General features: G+C 39.7%; 1 protein-coding gene across 3 annotated transcripts in view; it reads right to left on the bottom strand.

Annotated features, from left to right (window-relative positions):
- The window catches only part of LOC148402575 (plexin-A1-like), a 178,090-nt gene extending 166,043 nt beyond the window's left edge, over nt 1-12,047 (bottom strand). For 2 of the 3 annotated variants that reach the window (XM_088359936.1, XM_088359963.1), the window contains exon 1: nt 11,919-12,047. The gene's annotated coding sequence lies outside the window, so the exon portion shown is untranslated. The remainder of the gene's footprint in view (nt 1-11,918) is intronic. The other variant, XM_088359955.1, reaches the window with a different exon arrangement.
- Between the last annotated feature and the right edge of the window lie 6,059 nt (nt 12,048-18,106).

Genomic DNA, 18,106 nt, shown 5'->3' with positions numbered 1-18,106 from the left:
AAAGGTGCAACAAACACACACACACACACACACACACACACACACACACACACACACACACACACACACAGACACACACACACACACGGATGAAAGGCCTGTCTTCTTTTAAGATCTCTGCTTGCGTCTCCTCTGGATGCATCCGTAATTACAGCTCGGCCCTTAATGATCCACAGGGGGAAGCTCCTAATTTTATAGCGTGCTGTGGGCTTTTGGCCTTTGAATGTGCAAGCGTGTGTGCATGTGTGTGTGCGTATGTGTGCGTATGTGTGCGCGTGTGTGTGTGTGTGTGTGTGTGTGTGTGTGTGTGTGTGTGTGTGTGTGTGTGTGTGTGTGTGTGCGCGCATATAGTGAGGATTTTATGCTAACAAAAAACAACTACTGAGTACACAAAGAAAACTATACTGTTACCTCTGACAAAATGTCCAAAAGTCTCAATATACATTTTACATATTTTATATTTCATATAAATTGATTGATTGACAGCCCCCCTCCCCCCAAAAAAGACACATGGTAATGTCTCTGGATTATAGAGTATAATTAAATGAGGCATCTGCATATTTGAGGACCAGTGTTTGTTGATGCAACTGGACAACCAACCAAAGAATCAATTGCGCCACTATGTCAAGTAGTGCATAGAAATATAAGCCGCTACTTTTTGCACAAGCCTGCGGCTTATGGTCCAATGCGGCTTGTCTAATTTTTTTTTATAATTTTTGTGATTTTGTAAGAGGATTTATTTTGGTAATACAGGTAATAGAAATGAAGATATTTCATTTAAAAAACCTGCGGCTTATAGTCCAGTGCGGTTTATATATGAACAAAACACAAACAATTTTAGCTGGTGCGGCTTATCGTTAAAAAATAACAGTAGTAAAATAATATTTGAAATCGGCTATATTGTGTTCATAAACCTGCTGTTTTTCCAGAATATCCTCTTACTTTTGCAACTGTTGACTGTTCTTTAGCTTAAATGCAAACATTAACACTTCACCGTACCAAAAAAAAAAAAAACCTATGATGTGGAAACGTGGCTACAGTAAACACAATCCAGCTAGCCAGTAGCATCATTTATTCAAGTCAACGACCTAACTGGCACCCGATCGAACCAGAGTTTTTATTTGAGTTGAGGCTACTAATTTAAGAAAGCAATTACGTCTATGGTCTGGGATACAACTCGTTTACTAGTGAATGCATCACCGTGGCGCTCGAGATGTTGTTGGCACAGCTGGTGGTGGCGTGGGTGTGGATGAGTTGAATGAAAATGTGAATGCAAAAAAAAAAAAAAAAAGAAACTGCTGATCATAATTGTGGTGAAATTGCTGGTGTGTATTTCATCTGAAATTTCCTTAGGTGTCAAGGCTCAGCATCTGCAATTATCTCTGGAAAGGATTCGGGTGAACTTTGATATCAAATCCTACTCTTCCTTTTCCTCTACCTCGTTGTCTCCATCCTCCTTTCTTAATCTAACCCCACCCCCACCCCCCCCACCCTGCTCTGGACCAATTTAGGGTGGCGAGGCGATGGTTATCTAAATGCAAAGTGATGCTGTAATAGGGATGCTGTAATAGCATGCACCAAAGAGGCATAAATGCCTGGCAAGACCCGGAGATGGAGGGGAGGATGAAGGGTGATTCGGAGGTAGGAGGGGTCTCTGGAGACGGAAATAGGATCCATGTACATACAGAGAAAGAGAAAATTGGGCTTTTTTGAAAAGCAAAGATGAGCGAAAGAGCGAAAGAAAGGGAGGGGGAGGGAGGAAAAGGAATGAAAGCAAAATGGCAGGTAAAGGGAATAGAAGAGGGGTAGAAGACAGGAGAAGTGATGGAGGTGGGGACAAAGACTTTAAGAGAGACAGGGGGACAAAAGGAAAGGACAGAGCGTAAGAAATTAACTGGTTCGCTGGGGAAATCATAGTGAATTCAAACAAATGTACAGTTAAAACCACTGGTACCATTATAGTGCAGGTATACCGTATAGAGCTCCTCCCATCCTTTTTTTGTATGTATTTAAAGCCCCTAAAATCAACATATTTAAGTGACTCTTCTGTGAGCTACCAGTCTTGTGGAAATTAGTTTAGTGCTTTTATTTAGCTAAGAAAGCAACCGTTGCCATCTGATGACGCAAATCCACTTATGAAATAATGTGGCATGTCCTGTAAAGATTATGTAGCAAATGAACAAATGAAAACATGTCATTATGTTGTTTTTAAATAATTATTAATCTAACAATTATCTAACAAAATGGGTTTTCACTTGAAAAGCACTTCTGTTTTCCCAAGGTATCAAAAGCACTTGAACCCTAGCCTCATTCATCCAATGATGACACAGTACCAGAAGGAACGGAGTTCTCAGTCTCGTCAACTGTGTAGAAAAATGTTACCGTCATTGCAATACATAATTTGGAGGCTCACATTTGCCATGATAAAACGTTATCTTAGGTCCAGTATCATTTTTTGTCTGCATATTACATTTTTTATAAAAAGACAAAATTGTAAAATGCACAATAAAAGTACAAGCTATTCTCCAATACATTTAACTGTCCTTTAAAGCTAATAGTCACTCGTCTATTTGTGTTCTATAAAATGTTTAGGGGTCACTTCCATACAGTATATGTTTAGCCATATATTTTAGAGGCAAATCCCCTCCTTGACTTCAACCCAAACATTTATCACCGAGTTGAGCTCTCACTCAGGTTAGTTTCCTTACTTCAGTAAAATGCCACTTTGAGGAACGTTAAGATATGTTGTACTCAATAGTGTGTGTGTGTGTGCGTGCGTGCGCGCGTGTGTGTGTGTGCTTGGGCCGAGACTCAGTCATTGATTTGCTTCAGTCATTGGCAGCCATTAATCTCACTTATTCACCCTGCTGTGCATTCTTAATTGCAACTTTACGCTTGCAGCAATGCTTCACTATGCGACATTGACAACTAATGATGCTGGATGATTATCCTGACACTTGACAGTGGTGGTTTGAAATAAACAATGTATGTCTTTCATTACAGAGCAGCAGAATGACATATCTATCCATCTATCTATCCATCCATCTATCTATAATTGATGCATATTTTGGCACAAAATATCATGTGACATCCTCCTACAATGTTTTTAGCCAATTATTGTGTATTATATTCTTACTTTTGAAAAGAGAATGCTTCCCTGTGCACAAAACTAGTAAAGACAAAGTTCTACCAAGACAATTAAACCAAATCCTCTCACAGGTATTTTGCCCAATTCCAGGCTTTGCCCCTAGCTTCCTTTTTTGGAATAATCCCTTTCCCATTAGTTCTTCCTCCATTCTAATTCCTCATGCCCACTGGAAATATCAATGCAGATGGAAGTGGCGAGACAAGTAGAGGACTGAATGTGTTATTAATTGCTCTGACGTGGATAAGATGTGCGGATCACGGCCATCCCAGCAACACACTTCTCCAATTACATTTCAATTAACAACAGTCAGCCAGGCGTCGCCTCAAGATGCGCCGGCAAGATGATTGCTCTGTCAGTCAGAGCTGCGAGGGAACATTTGCAATTTGTCGACACCTACCTCTTTTGCCGCATTTTTTTTTTCTTCAAACTCTCTTTTTGTCTGCCTCTGTCATGAAATATGGAAAATGCTCAAGTTCCTTTGGCTACATCCATCCATCCATTTTCTGTACCGCTTTGGATGTGCTGGAGCCTATCCCAGCTGTCATCAGGCAGTGGGCGGAGGACACCCTGAACTGGTTGCCAGCCAATCGCAGAGCACAGAGAGACGAACAACCATCCGCACTCGCACTCGCACCTAAGGGCAATTTAGCGCGCTCAATGTTTTTGGGATGTGGGAGGAAACCGGAGTGCCCGGCAAAAAAACACGCAGACACGGGGAGAACATGCAAACTTCACACGCGGAGTTGGAATCGAACCCGCACCCTCTTAACTGTGAGGCGGACGTGCTAAAAAGTGCCCCACCGAGCCGCCCCCTTTGACTACATTCACTCCCTATTTCATAAATATCCATTGAATCGCTTCCTGTGTCCTTCACAAGTGGTGATGAATCAACTAGATCAAAATGATATATTTTCAAATATGGGATGAACTTTCTTCACAAATGTGTATGGGGAAGTTCAGATGAAGAAAAATGCTTTTGAGGTAGAAAGAAAAATACAGCTATTGGGTTTGTTTCTTTCGATTGTTTTTAACTGTTGAATTTTTTATATACTTTTATTCATTCACTTTTTTTGGATGACCAAAGACAACTACTAAATAAAAAAATAAAAAACATTAGATTAATGTGTGCTGAAATTAAAATCCATCATTTCTTTATACAGCTCTAAATCATAAGCAGTAATCAAGGTATTTTATTTGTTTCGAAATAATTTGGCCTTCTCTGGACATGCAAGCTGGAATTTATACATTTTTGAAAACTCGAACCGGGGTGAATAAGAGTGAAGGTTTTTTGTTTTGTTTTTAACTGTATTTTCAAAAACAAATCTATCCCACTCCAACACCTCACCAGAGCCGCCACCACCTCAATCATTCCGAGAAATGCCATGCTGCGAGGAGCAAGAGCACATTTGACATGCAGTTATCCCAGACAGACATGGTTGAGAAGTGGATTTTCTGTTTTTATCATGTAGCTGACAATAAGGTAAATTCAGTTTTTTGTTTACTGGGACAACTAAATCTATTCCGTTCATTACAAAAAAATACTAGTAACATGACAACACAAATAAGCCCTAAAGGAATTGGGCTGAGTCAATTTTGCCTGGGTTGTAGACCCAGTAAACCGTACTTAAGCTTCGCATCACTCTAAAATAGAACAAACTTTGCAAAGTGTGATTGTAAAAGCTGTAGTCATTTTAAGATGACTCCAAGGGTATCAGACAGGGACAGAGGAAATAAATGAGAGAGGAATGTTTGGAATCGGATGAACAGTCAGCGTTATCTTGAAAAGGTGTAGAATTGCCCCTCATTGACAAGCCCCGCCTACGTCCATGCAACAACAAGCACACAGCCGAGCTTAAGGATGCAGGAATGGGAGCAGCAATGAGAAAAGCCTCAGCATATCTTCCGTTGCCCGAGTGGCTCTGCGCTGTCTCTCTCTCACGCTCTCTCGCTCACTCTCCTGTCTTTATTAAAGAGAACCACATGTAGTGTCGAAGCGTCCAAGTATGAAATTCAATTCACATTCCTCAAACTGTGTTTTCATTAAAGCCCTTACTATCACAGCAAGCAGGTGGGCCAAGACAGCCCCTGCTTGGCTCGTCGCGAGTACATATTGTTCCAGAAGGGAGGGAAAAAAACGGCATTTGGGCTAGAGCAGGGGTCACCAACACGTTGCCCGCGGGCACCCGGTCGCCCGTGAGGACCGCACGAGTCGCCCGCAGGACTGTTCTAAAATTAGCTCAAATAGCGGCACTTGTCACTGAGCTGCATCTATTTATTTTGCAGTCAAACCTCGGTTTTTGAACGTCCCTGTTCTCGAAATAATCGGAATTCGAACAAAAAATTCGAGATTTTTTTGCTTCGGTTGTAGAACAAAATTCGGAGGTCGAACCTCGCGAGATGAGCCGGGAGGACCCGAGAAAACCCGACCGCGCGGCCCGGATGCCGACTGACTCCGTTGTTATTGTATTTTCGTTACTTTGAGGATTGTATTAACCCCTAATCATGCCTCCAAAGACAGCAAGTGGGAGCAGTAAAGAAATTCTGAAAAACAAAGACGCTCTTAAAGCAATGTGACAGTGAGCGCCCGGCGCGCTGCGGATGCGTGATCGGACAAAATTAAGATTCCTGCGCACTGAGGTCCACTTAAATTTTGGAAAGTACATCAAAACTTTTAAAATATTTTCCAAATTTTAGCGACGGCTCTGTCACAGTAACGCGCCCAGCGCGGTGTAGTTGCGGGGTGGGCGACGTTGCGCGTTCGGCGGTGCGCTGCGGTTAAGCGATCGGACTAAATTAAGCTCCCTGCGCACTGAGGTCCACTTAGATTTTTTAAAGTACATCAGGACTTTAAAAATATTTTCTAAATTTTAGCGACCGCTCTGTCACAATAATGCGACCAGCACGGTGCAGTTGCGCGGTCGGCGACGCGCTACGGTTGCGTGTTCGGCGGTGCGCTGCTGTTGCGCGATCGGACAAAATTAAGCTCCCTGCGCACTTAGGTCCACTTAAATTTTGGAAAGTACCTCAGGACTTTTGAAATATTTTCTAAATTTCAGCGACGGCTCTGTGACAATAATGCGACCGGCGCGGTGCAGTTGCGCGGTGGGCGACGCGCTACGGTTTACGCGTTCGGCGGTGCGCTGATGTTGCGCGATCGGACAAATATGCGCAAATGAAAACATGCTTAAGAAAGGCGGGGTTTTTGTCTTGAAACGGATTATATTTTTTCCCATTATTTGTAAAAATAGATTCGGAATTCGACCGATTTGCTTCTCGAACCGCCTTCTGGAACGGATTGTGGTCAAAAACCAAGGTTTGACTGTATTTTTGCTATTCTTGTTAAAATCACACTTACATGTGAACTGGAAATGACAATAATAACACATAGTGAAAGCCAAATTGAGCAAATTGACTATTTCAGAAGTATGTGTCAAACTGGTAGCCCTTTGCTTTAATCAGTACCCAGGAAGTAGCTCTCCGTTTAAGAAAGGTTGGTGACCCCTGGGCTAGAGAGTGCCTTAAGGAAAGAGAATCATAGGATTGAGTGTGAACAAGGCGGCAAAGGATTGGGTCAGTCAACTGCAGCGCAACAGAGGGACTTAATTTAGCCAAAAAGCAGTTCAGCCTCTTATGCAATTTAACAAGGACAAGCTTGATTTGAGCTTTGGCACAGGCCATAGTGCGGCCCAGTGCACTGAATCAGTTGCAAACTGAACAGAGTTACACTTACACTCTTGCTTCTTCTCATTACAGAAACATTTTTCAAGATGTTTTCACTACTCACAAAAATTCATGAACATAAGAAGATAAGATAACCTTGACAGATAAACTTGATTTATATCTTGCCAACAATGACAACAGTTCAATTGAGATGTCCAAGCCTTGGACAGAAACAAGCCAAGGTGAACTCCAAGGTGAACTTACTAAACCAAAACAAAACTAAGGTAATTGTTTTTTAGCAATAAAGAAAAGAGGACTGCTGTTAGTAAACACTAAAGACCAAGTCCCAAACTTTGGTGTGCTGATTTATTTGGATCTGTCTTTCAGCAGTCACAATCAATCACTGGAACAGTCTTTTTTTACCTGCTGAAACTTTTATCCAGACTGAAAACTTGCATGCTTCTAGCAGACGAGGAGAAGCATATTAATGCTTTTAGACTTGATTTTTGTCGTGGTCTTCTGATTGGGCTGCCTCGGAAGACAAACAGCTGCAGCTCATTCAGAACACTGTAGCTGGGCTTCAGAACAAAGACATTAGAACATATTAGTCCAGTCCAAAAGACTTCATGCTGGTTCTCAGTCCGCTGTAGAATGTATTTTGAAATTAGGCTACTGGTCCATAAAATCACTTAATGGCTTAGGTCCTGAAGACATTAAAGCAATGATTATATAATATACTGTAAACCCAATAGGGTGCAGAGGGTCAATTAGTGGAGCTCAGAGTTCGAAGAAAATTTGGTGAAGCAGCATTTAGCTGTTCTGCTGCACAAATATCAAATAAGCTTCCAACACAAGTGACATTTGTGTAAAAAAGTATGGTTTTTTTTATTTCCCATCTGTATTATTAATAACATTTTCCCAAATTATATTCTTGCATTATACTACGTTCATAAAAATAATCTACTCTACTCGATTTCTTTACATTGCTTTTAAACATCTTAAAATATTTCATTCTCTAAAAGTCTTACATTTGCTGCCTTGCCTCTTGTTCCTCAAACCTTTCTTGACAATGCTTTCTTTTCATTTCTTTTTGTCTCTCTATGGTTCCTGATTGTAGTTTAAACATGAAAAGATTCAAACAAGCATTCAGAACTTTCCACCACTTTCATGTCGCCCACTGTTGGATCTTTGTTTCAGGACTTTTCCGCCTGACAGTGAGTGCAGCGTCAAGATCAGCTGACCCAGTCTGTGCCTTAGAGAAAACAATGCATTGTGGCTAAAGCATTGTGACAGGCTTGCCCTTTTTACACATGAGGAAGATGAGGGGAGGATGGCATAGGTGGTGGATGGGGAAGGAGTATGACAGACGCAAATGACGATTGGGACCTTAGGAAATGAAGCAAGTAGTACCGTGGATCGTCTCAAGTTGTACAAGTTGTATTCTCCGAAAAAAAACTGCCCTGCGTGTTTAAACCACTACCACTCCTAATATCACACAAAGAAGGAAGATCAGCCTCAACTAGCAGAGGAGAGGAAGAACAAATAAAATGTCTTCATGTCATGTCCAGACTCGCCATCCGAGTTTGTAATGAATGACTTAATTTTATGAATATAATTTACAAATTTTATGGATAATATGAAGGACACATCCAATATGGCATACACAATAACGTCTGCCGAAGCAATAAAAACAAGAAAAAAGGAACATAATTATAATCTGCAATTTAGATGTATAGATGTACAAGTTGTATTCTCCGAAAAAAAACTGGCCTGCGTGTTTAAACCACTACTACTCCTAATATCACACAAAGAAGGAAGATCAGCCTCAACTAGCAGAGGAGAGGAAGAACAAATAAAATGTCTTCATGTCATGTCCAGACTCGCCATCCGAGTTTGTAATGAATGACTTAATTTTATGAATATAATTTACAAATTTTATGGATAATATGAAGGACACATCCAATATGGCATACACAATAACGTCTGCCGAAGCAATAAAAACAAGAAAAAAGGAACATAATTATAATCTGCAATTTAGATGTCAAAAGAGTTTGTAAAAGCAGCTGCTGTTTCTTTCATGGAATGGGTTCAATTGGCTTTTTACTGTAAACTACTCATTTACCTACTCAAATGTGATAGTGCCAGGGACCATCTTAAAACACTTATCGTAATAAAAACATGTCACCTAATGTGCAAAAACTGCTACCAATCGTCACCCAAATTTATATTGACATGTCCATTTATCGCGCGTCAACCTTTAAAAATAGTAGAACGATTGCCCCAATATTCTTGATTTTGTGAATGTTAAGTGAATGAGAAAAACGTTTTGTCTATAATATCCTAACTATAAGGGAGATCGGTCTGATATTTTTAGAGATTGAAGTAGGCATAAGTAGAGATGGCAAAATACTTTCTGGGTGTGATTGCTTATAGTTTGTGCCTTTAAAAACATAAATGTTTTTAAACTTGTGTAAAAGTTCCAAAAAGCTGATTTGGTATGATATGGCTCTCTAAAAATATTACTACTCACTTCAGTCAATCACGGAAGATTTTTATGTAAGACTTTGTCATCTCATCGAAGAGTGAAGCCCCAACAATATTGTAGTTCCAGGAATCCAGGACACAGGTAGAATTGGCCCTCCCTTGTATTACACCGACTATAATAACCATTCTTAGACGTCCCCGATCCTTCAGCAACACTCCACATTAATTCCAGATGAAGAGAGGAGTTACAGTATGGACATTTCCCCCATGGCGAGAAGAAAAAGCCACGATTAACACAAGGGTGTGTGCTCCAAGAGCAAGATCGTAGGAGAGATGACAGGAAGTGGAAAGATAGAGAAAACTTGAAGGTGAGGTGAGGACATGTGGTTGTAGAGGTGATGAACATGAAAGACGCAAAAAAGAGGGGTTGGTGGGAAGCTATATAACTTGTTTGAAGATTGAGTCCAGTCCAGAAGTTGAACGATACAAGCATTCTGACATTGATCTTTTTTTTAATCAAACTCTTCCACGGACAAAGAATCAGGGTCAGTATCGGGGCTTAAGGTTTTTCCAGTGCACTACAGCAGATCGCTCATAACTTTATCTTGAACCTTGTTCAATGTGGCTGGCGATCGCCCTGGGGGAGATATGTGGCCTTTTCCTCTTTTGCTTTGATCCTGAGAAAAATCATTACTGAACTTTACTTACTGCAAACTGCATCAAGTATGACGCTCCTGAAATTTAGATCCACATCATGCAATGAGTTGTGCATAAACATTTTCTAATTTCAAGGGAATGTAATCGACTAACATCTAGTGATCAATTGCTCAATCATGGGAGTGTTTTTTACTACACTTTAATGCAAACAAATTGTATCCAATTATTTGATTAGGTAATCGGTGGAATAATTGATGTACTAATAGAGTCCAAAAATATTCGATAGTGACAGCCCTACTCGAGTCACTTCTTTCTTTGATTTTTTTCTACTACAGTTCTTCAAGTTTTCAAAGAGTGGACAATGAAAGTGTTCGTTCCGAAAGTTGGACTTAGAAACAGTAACTGAAGCGAGCAGGGGTTAGCAAAATGCCAACCGGGCATTAAAACCAAGCCACTCTCCGACGCTAGGGACATTGAGGGCAACACACATATGAAAATGTTGCTGTAACTTCCCAAGCACTGAGTCCCTCACAATTTCTACTGCCACTGCGAAGTAAGGCAGTGAGGCACCCTGTCAAAATAGGTAAGAGCTCTGTCTTCCTTGTCTCCCATCAGCTCCAGGAAAATGCCAGGTTGTGTTTTCAGCCTGAGTGGATGGGAGGTGCATGGCGCAGCCATCAGTGTCAGCACAGTACAGTACCTGAAGCAGCCCCAGTCAAACCGCTGACAGGTTGGAGCGGGAATAGGAGGAATAAAGCAGCACTCGAGTCCACCGGCCAACCGCTCCGACGATCAAATGCACATCATTTACCTCAGTATCATTTTGCAGCGTGATAATTTAACAACATGTCATCAAATATTTTGGGAGCTCTGCCCACTCTACTGCTCATATTGAGTCAATGTGAATCCGACCCAAGATGCTGTGCCTATTATTGTATTCCCCAAGCATTTTCTGATTTACTATGCTTGTGATGTTCTAAAAGGTGAGTTTCTGTCCATATCTGCTTGAATTTTGGCAGGTTTGTCAGAAAGCTAGCAAAAATGAATAGGTTTGCAATTTTGAAAATGCGACAATTGTAAAAACAACAAAAGTAAAGAAATAAAACTACCAGTATATTGTTTTATTTATTTGTCGGTGTTGTTGCACCAATCACATTTTTATTTTATTTTCACGCATTTTTTATTCTTTTTTAACATCATTAAATAATGACTGCTACTTTAAATCAGGGATAGGCATTATAATGGATCAATATATCATTCAAAAATTGGTTAAAGGTGTGAAATTTATTGTGATTAATCATACCTTTAAATAATTAATACAATTATTGGCAATAAAGAGATGTATTGAAATGGTCGTTCCTTGACATTATTATATTTGCAGTACTAAATAATCACAGCATCATTTGCTTCTGAGTTATTTTAGTTTAGGTTCAACTTCATTTCTGTTAAATTTTGTATTCCTACTTCCTTCTATTTAGCTTACTTTTCCCCCTCAGAAGTCCTGCGCCGGAAACAATCATAAAAGCGTAGTGATGCAGCCCATAAGCCAGAAGGAACGGAATCCCACCGCTCAACACTGAGATGTAATCCTCTTCGCAAAGCCAGCTTTCTCTTTCTGGAACAATGCCTTCATTTTGTACCAGAGTGATGTTCAACCTTGTGCAGGAAACCAGAAGCAGGGGAGGGCAAAAAAGAAAGCACAAGACATTGGCAAATCTCATGTCGCTTTGTGCTTTGCTTTTTCTGTTTTGTATTGGTTTTTCTTTGTATTGTCACAGAAATGTGCCAGTAAAAGCAAAACAGGGGAAACTTGTACTGTGCTTCAACAGTCCACCAAACTCCAAACAAACCACCACCTCTCTATCAGACATTCAATAGAACATATCAATGGTCATCTTTGGTGAGAAATGACGTGAACCATTACAAGATCGCCTCTTCAACATGAGCAGAACAGCATTTTTTTTCTGACCTTTCTTGTGTTGAATGCATGACGACTCTCCATGTGTTCCTTCCAGTCAACTTTGGTTTAAATGTCACCTGGTGAATCAGCAGTGATCCAAAAGGCAGCCGGCCTGTTTCCTGTGGCTAAAAACTTTTTCCCTCCTTCCACCTGTTGTGACATCATCAATTAGGGGCGGAGATTTTAAGTGGCCTTAAAGATGCAATTCTTTTTATTTTTTCATTAGTAATATATGTGGTCTATTGAATCAGAGATTTAAAATGAATACAGAAAATTACAGGACGGATAATTAGTTCCAGGACCACCAGCGATATGTGAAAATCCGCAAAGTAGTCACCCTCTCATTTTTAACATACATTCATTTTTTGTGTATCAATAAGTGTATATTAAACCATATAAGTGCATATGTTATCATTAGAACATTAAATAATAATTTCAAACAGGTAAATACTATATTGATAGTATAAATGACATACAGTAAATAAATAATAATTTCAAACATGTAAATACGATATTGATCATATAAATGACATACAGGAAATAATGTATAAATAATACAAATATAAATATGATACATGCGTGTGTGTGTGTGTGCGTGTGTGTGTGTGTAACATATGTAGATGTAGCTAAATTATACATACTGTAAATATGTTTTTAGAACGACATTATCACAAAAATGTGTTGCACCGTAGAGTTGCTCTACTGCATAACCCTCTTTCTTCAGTTTGTCTGCCAGTTCTCATTTTGTTCCCTCTCCACCTGTTGCCACGGACACTGATAAGTAGAGATTGTGTCGTATACACGCAAAAAACACACACACACACACACACACACACACACACACACACACACACACACACACACACACACACACACACACACACACTTTTACGTACACACAGGTTGAGTGATTCACAGTTATGCCCTCCATGTCTCTACCTGCCAATCAAGGCTCCATTAGTAGTTACGTGCCTAGGGGGCTCAGGATCCACTTTAATAGCCGGATGGGAGTTGACAGCAGTCTTCCATACATGCATCCATGTGTGTATCGTATTGTATACACGTACACACTTAAGTGGTTGGTGTGTTTTTGTCACATTGGGAATCAGCGTGCTGCAGCAATGCTGTTGTCTTGAATGCACATTTGCTCCGCAAAGTGTGACCATGTAAGAAGTGAAAGTGAGTGCAAGGCTGCCCTCTTTTGTCCTCCACAAAAACCTGGCATGCTTGTGAGCTGAAATGCAGTCAAAATTTCTCTAACTTCAGTCTATATTGCTACATTCACACTTACACACAGTAAACCTATTTGTGGCAGTTTGAAGGATGTTTAGACAGAAATTTCCTATAGTTTAAACGAGTTAATTTACCTCAAACTATGATCGTAAAACACTTAAGTATAATTTCAAAGACATTTCATAGCATTATAAAAAAGAAAAAAAGAAGACGAAATAAAGGCTTGTGCAGTGACCCCAAACACTGATTGTCACTTTTGTTAGCCATTCTTTTCTGTTTTTCACTCAGGAATACAGAAGACACTAATTTTTCCAAATACAGCAAGTCCTTGACTTATGAGTTTAATTTGTTCTGTGACCAAGTCAATTCACATGTATTGTACATCAAATCAATACTTCCTATAGAAATTAATTCAAACGCCAATAATCTGTTACAGCCTACTCCAGAACAAGCCAAGTCACAACAAATGTAGCATTGTATGTGTGCTTATATGAAGCAGTTTGTTTTGGCAGTATATTGTGGCATTTTAAGGTGACAGAAAAAGCACAAAAAATATCTGGATAGGTGCAAAATCTATTGTGGCCAGTTTAAAAAAAGGTGAATGTTGTACCATATTTTCTGCACTATAAGGCGTACTTAAAAGCCTTTAATTTACTCAAGAAAACAACAGTGTGCCTGATAATCTGGAGCACTTTATATATGGCTCAATTGGTGAATTGGTTGATCCATACTGGTTGTACACAGCACTCTAGCAAAATGTTTCAGTACAACTGGTAGAATACAAGGTTGCATTGCTTGGAGCATTACGGCTACCGTGGTCAGGGGCGTCACCGAAGTACTAATAGCGGTAAACACATGACAAGGGGGAGCCGGGCATATTGGATGCCATACTCGTCCAACTGTTCGATATTGTGAATATGCACATTAACATTTGAACATCGCTCAGTTATTGCGAAAGCACTAACTTTTAAATGTAAGTTGAACAATTTTGAGAGTTATTATATTCTAGATGTATTGCGTAAATGCGTATTGTGAATGCCCTAACGTTTGATTTAAACTTAAATTTCATAGACTCCAGTTACTGTATTGTATATCATATTGTATTAATAAAGTTAGACTGAATGACCTATTTGATTGTTTTGTTGCCATTCCATTTAGCACGACTTCATCTAGTGGATAAATAACGCAACCCCAGTCAAACGTTTGACTGTAGTAGCTTCTACTCTATGCGCTTTATATTACCGTGTGCCCTATATATGAAAATATTCCTAAAATAGGCCATTCAATGAAGGTGCACCTTATAGTGCGGAAAATACGGTACTACAAATTGGTGGAGTTTCATAATAAAGCCAGGCGCACACAAGAGCAACTTGACAGAACTGGATAATCGCAAACCAATTTCAGTTGCCGACTGACCCTTGCAGACCTACCAAATCATTGCAACAAAAAAAATGAGACCCCGGGGAGTCTAGCATAGTTTTGAAGTGCCACCATTATTTGATTTAATCGCAAAAAACTATGGCACAATTGTGAAGGAAAAGTGGATTGTTGTGGCAGCTCAAGCTTGTATGTTTGTTCGTCAGTGGAGATTACAAAGACAGAAAAGAGCAACTCATGAAAATCATTTGCGTGACGCTCAGTTAACGGTTGGCCTCACACTCAGATATACTCAAACACAAAAGTATGTTGTGTTTTGTTGTTTTTTTATGTGTCACAACGTAAGTCATTCATCTCTCTTCGCGCACCGTTAGTCATTTTAACTGTTGTATGGGAGAATGTTAAAATGATGCATGAAACACTTAAAATGGTGATCCAGGAACGTACTCCAAAGTCCAGCTGGAATCGATTATGTTCGACCTTATGTGCCACGTTATCATAATTATCCTTATCACATTATTGTTTATCTGTCCATGTATATTTATAGCAGTCACACAATTTGCAGCTGTTTCGAAGCAGATAATACAAATAGTAAGAGAATATAGTATGCTTTTTAAAATGTGCACACTTGCTGATTTGCATGCAGCCTCTGCAAAGTGGGAGGATGACATGCGCGAGGGTTCTTCCTTTTGGTGTCAAGTGCCTGTGCGTCAATCCCTGGACCAGAGGGGAAGGCAAACTAGGATTTGTGCCATGCATCATTAAGGTGAGTTTGGCGTCAAACCTGTGGATGGAGCCATATAAAAAATGCAGTGTTGCTATGGTTGGGTAAATAATGATGTCCACGGGGCAGTTTCAGCCTCAGACTGGCTTCTCGAAAATAATTTGATGTTTTGCCCCTGGCTCATTGTAAATAATGCATTTTTACTTGCAGGCGAGCAGTGGCTATATTCTAGTAATCCTCAAATAATTTGACCTGGTTGACTTGTTGGAATGGTAAATGTATAAAATATGTGATTTTACATCTTGCACATGACACGCTAAAGTTGATTCATTTAGTTATGTTATTAGTTATTTAATGGATCCGTTTTCTCTTTCCATAGACGTAAAATGCACATTGGCCCATCCATTCAAAGAAAATGCAGTACAATAAAATTGGATTTAAAAAAGGGGCATTTTTACTGGGGTGTATAGCAAACCAGGTGTGTAATAAATACTCTCAATGTGTTGTGTTGCAATAGCATTGCAGAGGTGATTTGTCACTGTATTTCAAAACACACTTTGTAATCTTCAGCATCAAACAAACTGCCGTGCATGCTCACCAGCACAAAAATTAAAGCTGATGTTGCAATCATTACAGCATTCACGTGCAAGCATCATTATATTCCACAGTGCCCCAACTGGACTCCGGGAAGGTGCGATTCTGTTTCTATACATTCACTTTATATTGCTCATGTCTTCATTAGTGTCGTGGGATGACAGCAGATCACAAGGCACACTCACAGCCATGGACAGTTTGGGATCTTCAAAGGAGAAATTCGACACAAGCACGGGAAGGATATGCTAACAACACAGGAAGCCCCTGAGTGGAGTTTCAAACCCCAGACCTTCCAACTGTGACACAGATGTCTTAACCATTAGCATCCATCATATCTAAAAGTGCAGAACATACCTTCTGTTCACCTAATATCATATTTCTTAGTCGACATGTAAAAAAAAAGCGAATTGTAGCCACAGAGAAAAAAAAAAATTGGCATCACTTGAGAGCTCACATTGGTCAACACTATGCTGACCAGAGATCAGACCTCATAGGCTCCTTTATGCATTATGGCTGTGTTTGGAAAGGGCAAACTGATGGGCAAACTGCATCAGTAAATCAGCCAATGTACCCTGTATGCCTACGAGTGGATGGATTTGACCCTGAGCAAATCAGAGCTGCATCGATCCACTCTGGGGTGGGTACCAAGCTAAAGGAGACACGTCACTGGAATAGTTAGTTGGCATTAAGCGGAATGCCCCTATCTCCAAAAGTATCATCCCAAAACTGTTTGTTAGGCTATTAAAGGCTCTGTATCGGGCAAATTTAAGCGAACCATAGTTATATTATCTATTATGGATTACATAATTGTATATTATATGATCTTTTGCACAATGGTGATTTAATTTCTTATAAAATGAGTTATTTTGGCAGCTATTTTTCTAACCCAGCAGTAAGACGCAGAGTTCACCAAAACCCTGCCATTGCAGTGCTCACACGTTCGTCCAGTAGACTCAAGATAATTGTCGAAGAGAGCCGACAGCCCCTCAGAGCTCGTAAATATCTTCAACATAAAACCCATGCCGTGTGTTTCCGAACACAGTCCTGTGAACACATGACGGTGGCAATGTTAGGACACCTTTAGCAGAGTGCTGCTCACAAGGAGACAGTGCACGCTGGGTTACTCTCTCACGAGTCAAGGATGTGGTCATGCCCACAAGAGCCAGACACATGATGACGGTCATTTCAAAAGAGCTGTTGACGTAAAGCATTTGTAAGCTTTGACAGCAGGCGTCAGACATGAATGGAGTCGCCTTGAAAAATATGAAATCTCCAGTAGCTATCATAAAATATCAAAATGAAAAGGAGGAACTTCTGAGGCATATCTGCCGGACGGCCAGACAGAGACAGCAGCACTTCATTTAGTGCAATTGTGCTCATCAGTTTATTTACCCTTTATTTAGTAAGATGTGTACCGTATATTATGCTTAAAAAAATAAAATTTAAAAAAAAGAGTGATTGGGCAAAACATATTTTTCATATTTTTTGTTTTCAAATGAAACTTCAAGGTTTTATGGTATAGCAGGATTTTTCAACAAAGCAATAAAGAATATAGTACGTCCACGTTTGGTAAACAGTCCTATTTTTAAAGATTTAAAAATATTTCATAAAGTCTGCCAGGGCATATCAACTTTTAAGCAAAAGTGTACAGTTGATGCTGTTCGCAAAGTATAGGAAACAGGCTGGCCCGTGAGTAAAGATTATCCACGAATAATTGACGACAATGGAAATGCATAAAAAAAAAAAAAGAAGAACACAAAAACATACTCCAAATTCTTTCCAGAAACACTCAAAAGCCGCCTCTATGCATTTTCCATAAAAAGGGGGTTGGCTCTAAAAAAGATCACCAAAAGAAGAAATATTCACCAACTTAGTGGCCAGCGCGTTCTTTTGAAGGTTTTACAAAGATAATAGCATCGTCCAAGCAGGCATAAATCACTGCAGTATCGAATTGATGAGGATGTTTTGCTAGTCTGATCATTTGGTTTTAGAGTTTTGTTTAATGTTTTGAACACTGATACGTTGATCGATGAAACAAAACCAAATGTATTCAAACAATACAAAACTCCCAGAGAATGACATCTTTGCTATTACGTTATTGTACAAAGAACAAATGAACTCACCTGCTTGAATCTGAAATGTTTCGTGAACTTAAACAGTAGATGCTCATAAAATATCCCCAAACATCCATTATGTTATTATATATTCTAAATCCAATTCTGCTTCATCATCGACAAAATGTGGACATGGAAAATTGATGTCCCACCCC

Source organism: Syngnathus floridae, chromosome 2 (genome assembly GCF_059516105.1).
Source record: "Syngnathus floridae isolate MCC-2025c chromosome 2, RoL_Sflo_1.0, whole genome shotgun sequence".
NCBI classification, from domain to species: Eukaryota; Metazoa; Chordata; class Actinopteri; order Syngnathiformes; family Syngnathidae; genus Syngnathus; species Syngnathus floridae.
The sequence above is the reverse complement of the archived record's forward strand: the minus strand, read 5'-3'. Positions and strand labels throughout refer to the sequence as shown.